Source organism: Lepisosteus oculatus, chromosome 14, assembly GCF_040954835.1.
Source record: "Lepisosteus oculatus isolate fLepOcu1 chromosome 14, fLepOcu1.hap2, whole genome shotgun sequence".
Lineage (NCBI taxonomy): Eukaryota > Metazoa > Chordata > Actinopteri > Semionotiformes > Lepisosteidae > Lepisosteus > Lepisosteus oculatus.
Genome location: NC_090709.1, coordinates 29,597,886 through 29,606,862, shown reverse-complemented (window position 1 = coordinate 29,606,862; position 8,977 = coordinate 29,597,886). Strand labels below are relative to the sequence as shown.

Here is an 8,977-nt window from a genome sequence, read left to right as displayed (position 1 = left end):
CAGACTTCATCTGAAATACGCGATTACAGCGCATATTACAAGGTATTATTGCCATTTTGAATTTTAAATTACATTATAATTATTTCTTCGTAGCCTGTTCTTCAAGAAAACACTGCACGGGCGAAACTTCTTCGAAATCTACCACCAGGACAGTAAAAAAGAAAGCGGTAAGACGGAAAAAAAGAAAAGTTTATTTTGAAGTCTGTTCTGTGACTGATGAATACTACTGTGTGACTTTATTTCTTACATGAATTGTTATTTTGCCACAGGCCGTGGGTCTCTGCTCTCGGCCACTGGCCAGGGTGCCAACCTGTAGAAGCAGCACCTGTGTGGAGACTTTTCGGCAGCAGCGGGAGCAGTATGACGCATTACTGGGGAGGATTGGGAGGCTAGAGACACTCCTGAAAATGCAGAGGAAGGAGACAGTATGTTCCAGCAGTCAAACAGTTGAGCAGCTGTCTCCCGAAAAGTGCCTCTCCCCGCCGCGCAGGTTGCAATGCCTGGCGGAAGCTCTGCCCCCCGCAGAGCATACACCGCCTCAGGACACTCCATCCCGGCCTCTCCGCTCACCACCGTGCAGGAATTTGTTGATGCTGTCCCCGCCGTCTATCTCCCCCCAGGAAGCACCGTTTACGGAGCGGAATTCACAGACGCCAGTGGGACGAATAATTCTCCCAGATATCCAACTGTTACCCATCACTCAGGAGATGGAGGGGGGATTGTACTTGTAGTGCATCAGCATAGACGGGAAAGCAAGAGCCGACCGCTACGCCGCCCTCGTGTTTTGAAATCTTGTGACTTTTGAAATTTACTGGGGGTGGACCACGTGCCTTGCCTTGCAATCTCCGGGAAACCATTAGTAGCATGGTGAATCGGAGATTCTCAACCCTTACTTCGTGCGACTGGAAAATAATTCATGATCAGATCAACGAAATGCTTCGTAGAAGGAGGCGCTCTTTTCCTCTAGTCTAACAGTCTGTCCACACACAAAACATTCCTGTTAGACAAGAGGAATTGAAAAAAAACAATTTTGTCAATGGAAACCGGTGTGTGTGTGTCTCTCTCTGCTGGATGTCCCTCTCACTCTCTGCTGAATGAATAAAAGCATTTTATTAAAAACATCTCCACATGGCTGAGGTCTGCGTTTGGGTCCTGGAGTAGGACTTTATGTATTTGTAGGATTAGGGTTGTTTTATATGTATAATTGTAACTATCACTTGTACAAAAACATCAATAACATCTTGTTGTAACCGTGGAACACACAATGTCATGGTAATGCATGCCTGTACATCTAAAAAGGAAAGATCTGCCCTGACATTGTATGTGTAAAAATAGGCAGTCCTGACGTATGCCATATTTTATAAGGGGGGAATGAAGTAAGAGACAAGATGTAAAAAGGGTTAACTTAAGTCAATTCTGCCTGAAAATTAGACTTCTAAGCAACAGGGGTTTATGGCAGGAAAGCGGGTTAACTGATAAGGATTCCAGATGCGAACAAGGAACCCCCTGGGGGCATAATCTTAAACTGACCATTTGGCCAGGGCCTCTTAACTGGCCGAATACCATGACCCCCCCTTACCATAACATCGAATGACGTCTGAAGTAGCAAGCAAGAACTATATAACCTAAAAGTTTGTACCGGCACATCGAACAACATTTCGGTTTTGTTGTTTCTTGCGGGAAACAAGACTTCAGCTTTATTGTTCCTTGCATGCAATAAACTCATCTATTTTTCTTCATCTTGGGATCAAGAACCTTATTCCTTCTGTTACAACAGTACCAAACGCACGTTTCTTCTGTAACCGGAGCCGATCATTTGCAATTGGGCTGTGCCGACAGACCAGGACGAGCTCTGTCGGCTCAAAAGCAGTGCAGGACCTGCAAGTACAACAGAAAGATTAGCATCCAGCGGGGGCCTCTTAGTAAGCCCAAGATCTCATCAAGAATCGGCTCCAGCAACAGGGCTGGGCCCATTGTTCCATTCTCCGACCACTCTCGGTGTAAACAAGTCCCTCCTGGTCTCTGCTTGAAATGCACTTTCCTGCGTTTGCTTTGGTGTAACTGGCTTCCCCTGCATGGGCGAATGTGAAGAAGATCCTTAGTAAGTCATTGAAGAAAACCGAGAAGAGGTCGGAGTGGCCTCTGTCGTTCATCAGCGATCCAGTCAGGCAGTACTCCTCTGGAAAGCGCCGTTCGTTCACATCGATTGGCTTTTTTTTGCCTTCATTCGTGCAAGTAGTAAAAGCAGATGCCCATATTCTGCCGTGACCCGGATTTGAACCAGGGTTGTTGCGGCCACAACACAAAGTACTGACCACTATACGATCACGGCGAGTTACAGATACACACGTTGCAGGGTGGAAAAGGCTGTGCTCTCTTCGTGTGACATAATTCGGAAAAGTCCTGACGTTGCATTTCAACTGAGCCCCAGTATACATCGACTTTTTGACAATCTGAGTGACAACTCTCTTGCGTGTTTTTTCATATGTAGTTTGCTTGCATGATGCCGGGAACAGCGTGGTTGTTCTCTGCCATATGGTCTAGGGGTTAGGATTCCTGGTTTTCACCCAGGCTCGACTCCCGGTATGAGAACGTGTCGGTTTTGCCTCCTGCTTTCCAAAAGATCAGCACCGTGTACGAAGGAGCCGCATTAAAACCACTCGAACGTGCAAAACGTGACCAGGGTAAAGTTAGCTTGAAGTTAGAGAATGATTTTGGCGCGCCTGTAGGGCTTTCGCGAAATCTCTTAGAATTACAAAAACACATGCTTTGTGTATAAAATACAGTGTGAATGCTTTCTCAGCCTTCACTTTGTCATCTTTATGACGTTTTTTTGACCACACTCGAATATTCTTTTGTCCATATTTTCGCAATGGAAGCATAGAACGCCTTCAAACCAAATGCATTTTAAAGACCACGACTTGTGGATATTTCCACAGTCTCAACACCAAACTATCAGTGTGCTAATTATCTTTTTTTAAACCTCTGGTTTTTCATCGATGCGTGATTACGCACGAACTGGAACCCGGGGAAAGCTGTGTGCACACATTCACAACACGAGAAATACTGTTCAATACTGTCAATATGACCATAGGAAGCAGAACATCGCAGTCTCCAATTACCCAGACTGTAAGCACGGGAATAAAGCTTTGTTTGATTTCTGAAACCCCTCCTTTACGTCCTGTTTTCATTCAGGTAAGGGTCAACTATATTGACAATACTACTGACAGCAGGAGGATTAAAATATTCTTTACTCAGCGGCTTATTAAAAACAGCTCCCATGATGTTTCAAGAGACTTTTTATACAGAACACTGACACAGCTTTGTGTTCTGAATCTTTTTATCGTGCTTTTATTTAATGTGGCACAATGCACTGGGATAGGGGTATTCTGTTCACAAACCAATAGCATTTAAATCACAGCACCCACAATGCTGAATGTAAGTGTTTCGCACACTAAGCAGGTCCTCTGACTTTTCCCAGCTTTGTTTTGGGTTGTGGCCCCTTTATTTTTTTATGATTTTCCAAAGATAACACTAAAGGTAACACACTGGGATAGGTGGGTCTTTTTCATGGCTCAATAGCAATTCAAATACAACAGCCACACTGCTGAAACCAAGTGTTTTACACACCAGACAGGCCCCCGAACCTCATACAACCTTGCTGTGGCTGTGGCCCCTTTCTTTATTTTTTATGATTTTCTGAAGATAACACTACAGGTAATACACTGGGACAGGTGGGTCTTCTTCATGGCTTCATGATTTTTTGACTGTAATCAAGTGTTGTGCACACAAGGCAGGCCTCCTGACCTTTCACAGTCATGCTTTGTTGTGTGAAACTTTAATTCTCTTTTTAGGATTTTTTGAACATCAAAACTTCCAACTTCCACCGAGATGAATGGGGTGCTCTTCAATAGCTTTTTCATCTATACACACAAGCGTATATAACCAAGACACTCAGAGACACCTGCACCCCCCTCCTGGACCACTCTGGTATCAACACCCCCAAACCAATCCATACCAGCTAACAAGACTCAGAATCGGTGCAACCCTCCAACTTGGACCAAGAGCAGGATGGGACAAGAACCTGTACCACACTACGCACCCCTCAGACCTGTGGTCAAGGGCTGGTGGAGTAGGGAATATGATCAACGAATTTCTGAAGTTTTCTAAACTCGAAAAAAAAATAGTTGGAATGACAAGATGTGAAGGAACAAGTAATAGGTTTATTCCATGCTGAAAAAAAGAAGAAAGAGAACACAACGTTTCAGCCGTGGAGCCTTCTTCAGGTGTGAGAGAGACAGGGCAGTAGGCAAAGGTAAAGTAGCGGGAGAACAAAGGTTGAGAGGGAGGAGGAGTGAGAGGCGGGAGCAGGGGACAGAAAGAGAGGCCAATCAAGAGGTGTGAAGTCAGAATGGGTGCAGAGAGGTGTGAAATGAAACTTCCAATGAATGGAGAAAATTTAAAAGAACAGTAATCTGTCGTTAAGGGAAGGGAGAATGTGTGATCCTAGCTGCAGAATAATTTTAGTTTCGGTGGTCTTTCTGATGTATGAGTTCGGAAAACCGTCTTTGAGAACACAGACGGAGAGATTAGAGTGGTTGTGGCCGTCAGAGGTGAAATGAGAAACAATGGGCTTGGAGAGATCTTTAATCTTCACAGCCCTGACGTGTTCTCTGAAGCGGTCTCCGAGTCTCCTTCCTGTTTCCCCAATGTAGATGGCTGGGCATTTACTGCAAGAGATACAGTAAATAAGGTTGCTGGAGGTACAAGATGCTGTCTGGGTGATCCGGAATTGTCCTGAGGGGCCTTGAATGAGTGTGGTGGTGGCTGTGTACTTGCAGGTGATACAGCGAGCTCTTTTGCAAGGGAAAGTGCCTGGTGTGGATGGTTGCTGAGGGCGGTCAAGGGAGCTGTGGACAAGGAGGTTACGCAGATTAGGTGGTCGGCGATATGAGATGATAGGGCGATCAGAAAAGAGGGCCCCAATGGAGGGATCATCCTGTAGGATGGAAAAGTTCTGGTTAATGGTCCTAGGGATAGGAAGTGTGTTAGGGTGGTAAGGAAGCACCAAAGGAATGCGGTTGTTACGGCGGGAGTTCCTGATCGGGTTGATGGTCCGGGGGGTGTTTTTGGCTCGGGCAAGGGCCCTGTCAATCACACTGCTGGGGTATCCTCTGTTGATAAAAAATGAGTACATTTCGAGGGCTTGGTTTTCGAAGTCGATGTCGTCGCTGCATAATTGTCGTAACCTAAGGAACTGTGAAAAAGGAAGAGAGTTTTTAGCGTGGTTGGGGTGAAATGAGCTGTACAGGAGGCAGCTGTGTGAATCCGTGGGTTTGTAATAAAGTGGACAGTCGGGGGTAGTTGATAGACAAGTGGATGTCTAGAAACGGAAGAGTGGTGGAAGAAATGTTAACCGTATATTTGAGGGACGGGTGGAAGTTGGTGAAATGGTGCAGGAAAAATTCAAGCTGATCGTTGGAGCATGTGGCGGCACCGACGCAGTCATCAATATATCGTTTGTAGAGGTCAGGGACATAGCCAGTGTAGGAAGTGAAGAAGCGTTCTTCTACCCAGCCGACAAAAATGTTGGCATAGCTGGGTCCCATTCTGGTGCCCATGGCAACTCCACTGACCTGTTGGTAAAAAAGATTATTGAAAGAGAATGCGTTCAGTGTGAGGACCAATTCTGCAAGGCGTACCAGGGTGTGGGTGGGTGGATCAAGCACTGTGCGTTTGTCCAGCGTGTGCTTGAGGGCTGTAAGGCCGTCATTATGGGGAATGACGGTGTACAGAGATGTGATGTCCATGGTAAAAATGTGGCATTCGGTACCCTGAAATTGGAAATCATTGAAAAGTTGGAGCGCGTGGTTGGTGTCTTTGATGTATGAGGGAAGATCTTCAACCAGCGGTCTCATGAGGCTGTCGAGAGAGGCTGAGATGTAAGTAGTTGGACAGTTACAAGATGTGGTCTACACTGTCAAACAGAGTCCTTGGAGAGGATTGCCCCAGCAACAAGAAATGGTTATCAGTGATTTGGCATGAAGATAGAAAAAAAGTAAGAACCCAAGTGCTTAGGATGCAGAAAGAGGAGAGTATTGGTAGAGATTCCAAACCAGATGACAGTAAACAATCTATAGTCAGTATTTCAAGTCAAAGTGAGGGACATAGTTTGGAAGGCAACACAGAGCTCAGAAGTTCATCAGAAGATACAAAACATGCATGGGCAGCACACGGCAACACAGACAGTGGTGACATGTTAGAGGGAGAAAAAAAATCTGTGTAGAATCAGAAAAAAAGCCTGAAGAGCACAGTGAATATTCCCAGGGCGCAAGCTCGTCTGGGACGTCACCTCAGGATAAAAGGGGATTAAGAAAGATTATGTCTGTGCCTAAAACTTTCAAAGTATGTCTAAGGGCTGAACAATGGAGAAAAATAGCACCTCTAAAAGGTACATCTAAACTAAGACGACCATGGAGCCAGATCTTATATAGGGAGTTCATGAAGATAAATCCTTGCTGCCCAATAGCCTTCAAATACCAATACATCAGGAAAGAGAACAGCAGAAAAAAAAAACTTTCTGATGATAAAAGCAGTCTGTACCTTCAGGTCCTGCAATGTAAAATACATAATGACAACAAGACACAAACCAATGGGCAATGATGACATCACAATTGATGTTGTACAAGTAGGGCAAATACAGCACAGTAAAAGGGAAACAATTTCAACAAGCACGTCAGCCTTATCATAGAAAGATTGCCAGACCCTCACAAAAAGAATCAGCAATGTATACTACAGGAACCTGAGCAGAACTCCGCTTGCTGAAATTGCAGCAGGCAATTTATCTAAACCACTAACACAGAATGTCCTGAAAGTCATTTCATCAGAGTTCAGGAACAGTAAACGCATTCACTATGATCCAGTGATTGAATTACATATGGCACAAAAATATATGAAAGCATGCGACTTCAACACTGTCCATTTTTCATGATATATACAGATTTTGCAGTTAGACACATTTGCTGCCTATCTTTACACAGAACAGAGTATGTGAATTCTTATTGCCCATCTAAATATGAAGGAGAAAGTCAGCCTTTACCTGGATGCGACAGGAGGGGTAGTCAGAAAAATTCCATCGGAGAACAAAATAATTTTGTACTACAGTCTTACGTTACCTGGAGGTGGAAAAGAAAGCCTCCATTACCAGTGTCTGAAATGTTGACAACTGACCACACCATTGTCAGTATAGAACGTTGGCTACGTAAATTCATGTTTGACATCTCAACATGTACTACCAAGAGAGTGCAGCATGTAGAAACTGACTACAGCTGGGCCCTGATTCATAGTGTTTTTTTTTGCCTTCAATGGGGACACCATCCATGCATACTTAAATCGTGCAATGAAAGTCTGCCAAGGCAAACTTAAGTACACAGAACTTCAGATGTTCACTGTTCTGCACCTTTGCTCTGCCCATGTCATAAAGGCTGTCTCTCAAGCAATTAGTAAAAAAACAACAGACAAAGGACTGCGAGACTTTGCAACATTTTCCTTTGCCATCCTACAAAACAGCACAACTTTGAGTGTCTCCAGAAATGTTTTCAAACACATGTGTACTGTACTCTCAAGCAGAAGGTTCACAACTGAAGTCCAATCTAGTGTCTGCCTCCTTAACGCTTACATTTCTCAAACAACCACACCAGACCAGATGGAAAAGGAAGCAGAAGTCAAAGACACAGATGAGGTACTATACCCAAAAATGAGAGGCAGCCTGGGCTGCTCTCCTTTCGCTGTGGAGTTCAAAGGTATTTATGAAGACAGCATATCAGTTCAAGGACATGATGACTATGGGACACAACACAATGTGAACCCCTATTTCTGTGAAGACATAATTAGATTTCTGTTGCAAAGATACATGGCATTATTTCCACTGTGGAGTGGAATTTTGTTGGGTGACCTGACAAGATATGCTTCAGACAGCAAAAAAGACATATCAATGTCAGAGGTAGCACAAACAAGAGCCACTAACTGTCATGTTGAGACCTGGTTTGGCATTGTCAAGCAATCAATACTTCAGCACAGGAGGAAACTGAAGCCAGCAGAGTTTATTACGATGATGAGAAAATCCCTCTAGGGTGGTACAGAGAACATATAATCCAAAATGATCTCCCCAAAAAGGTTTTGATGGCACCATTGATCACCACTAAAACACGTCATGAACATGCACAGGAACAATGGGCAAAGAGAGCACCAGGTGTAGGCAAAGAAACAAACTTCTTTTTCAGAGCTTATGAATGTCATCTTCTACTACTGTAGGTGTTCTTTGTCGTTTCTCTCTAACTTGTTATACTTGTTGACAGTGGTGTGTAATCTCAATTTTCGTTATGTTAGCTCCAGTGATCTCTTGTGTATGCTTTTGGCTTGGTAAATCTTTTTTAGGTTAACGCCCTTTGGAACATCAATCTGAGTGAATTAGTGGTTGCAGTTTTGCCATCCATGCACAGTGCAGACACATATATTCTCAGACACTCGGAGTTTGTGTCTCTGAAACCAGATGAGTGGCTCATAGGCGAGGTGAGATGAAAGTGTTTGATTGCAAGGTTTGTTAAGGTTTCTGAGCTTTTGTGTAATCAAATGTGTGTGAGTGTGTGAAATCATATCTTCTTCAATTGTATTTGCTTTTTCCATAAGACCATTGAGTGTTACTTTCAAGTAGTGAAAGAATCCATGGACTTGGGGAAGAAGGTTTTCCTAATGAACCACTACACAACTAGTGTAATCATAAGTGGGAATAGAGAGCACATGGCTAGACAACGTTTGTCCAAGGTAAGGAGATCAAACACAAATGTTGATGGATTACATTAGTGAGAGGCAAACATGGTTTTTCACTAACTAATGATTGTTTTATCAATAGAGAAACAAGGAGAGCTACAAGCAATCAAAACAGGTCACAACTGTGCCCATGGTGCTGCCTAAAGAA

General features: G+C 43.9%; 1 non-coding gene across 1 annotated transcript; it reads right to left on the bottom strand.

The window, feature by feature from the left end:
* Positions 1 to 2,260: 2,260 nt before the first annotated feature.
* On the bottom strand, positions 2,261 to 2,332 carry trnah-gug (transfer RNA histidin (anticodon GUG)). Its single transcript has one exon. It is a non-coding gene; the product is annotated as a tRNA-His (tRNA).
* Between the last annotated feature and the right edge of the window lie 6,645 nt (positions 2,333 to 8,977).